The sequence below is a fragment of the Indicator indicator genome, unplaced genomic scaffold (assembly GCF_027791375.1).
Source record: "Indicator indicator isolate 239-I01 unplaced genomic scaffold, UM_Iind_1.1 iindUn_scaffold_68, whole genome shotgun sequence".
NCBI lineage: Eukaryota > Metazoa > Chordata > Aves > Piciformes > Indicatoridae > Indicator > Indicator indicator.
This window is the reverse complement of record NW_026539198.1, coordinates 72,956-73,898: the sequence shown is the minus strand read 5'-3', so window position 1 is coordinate 73,898 and position 943 is coordinate 72,956. Positions and strand designations below refer to the sequence as shown.

At 57.4% G+C, this 943-nt stretch overlaps 1 non-coding gene across 1 annotated transcript; it reads left to right on the top strand.

Moving 5' to 3' along the window:
* The first annotated feature begins 229 nt into the window (after positions 1 to 229).
* Positions 230 to 420, top strand: LOC128980168 (U2 spliceosomal RNA). Its single transcript, XR_008489467.1, has one exon. It is a non-coding gene; the product is annotated as a U2 spliceosomal RNA (small nuclear RNA).
* Positions 421 to 943: the final 523 nt, after the last annotated feature.

Genomic DNA, 943 nt, shown 5'->3' with positions numbered 1-943 from the left:
ATGCAGAGCGTGGTCGGGGTTATGGTAACGAGGGGTGCGGGGCATGCCGGGACGCCGCACTCAGGGGCATTCCGCGGGGCTTGAAGGAGTTGGGTGGCCGCGAGACCAAGGGCGACCGTGCGGGACGCGCGGGGAGCGCAGCAGGGAGGCGGCTGCGGGCGGCACGGGGCTGTCCGTGGCCTAGGGAGGCCCCGTGGGGCATGGGTAGGTGTGGGCGAGAAGCAACAGTATCGCTTCTCGGCCTTTTGGCTAAGATCAAGTGTAGTATCTGTTCTTATCAGTTTAATATCTGATACGTCCTCGATCAGAGGACTTTATATTAAACGGATTTTTGGGCATGGGAGTTGGATCCGGAGCTTGCTCCCTCCGCTCCGCGCATCGTCCTGGTATTGCAGTGCCTCCAGGAACGGTGCACCCCCACGCGGGGACCTTCCTTGGTTAATAACAGGTGTGAGCTCTTCTCTTCTCTGCTTCTCTCCTCAAGGTGTTCCTCCGACCTTTGCAACCCTCTGTAAACCTCTCCAGCCCTTGGCCCTTGCATCTCTTTCTGCCTTAGTCTCATGAGCTTTCCGTTCTTGTGCTGCTAGCTGCGACGTTTTCTACTCCTCTGTTCCAGCTCCAGTGGCGGGGGCGGGGGGGAGGAAACAGGGCCATGGGACACCAAAGATACCAGGGACAGTGATGGGCTGAGAACCAGGGAAGGGCCTGGGGATGCTGAGACACGAATTAGGCCTTGTCCCCCCCAAAAGGGACAGGATTGTGAGAAATAAAGACAGGGGAGGTCATTTTGCTTCAGCTAATTAAGGTACAGGCCAGCAAGCAGGAAGAATGTGAGGATCCTGCCCCCAAGGCGGGAGCCAAGGACATTTTGTGCCAGGTCAGGTACTGGTCAGGTACTGGTCAGGTACTGGCTTCTCTAAGTGTTTGACTTCCGTCAAAGATG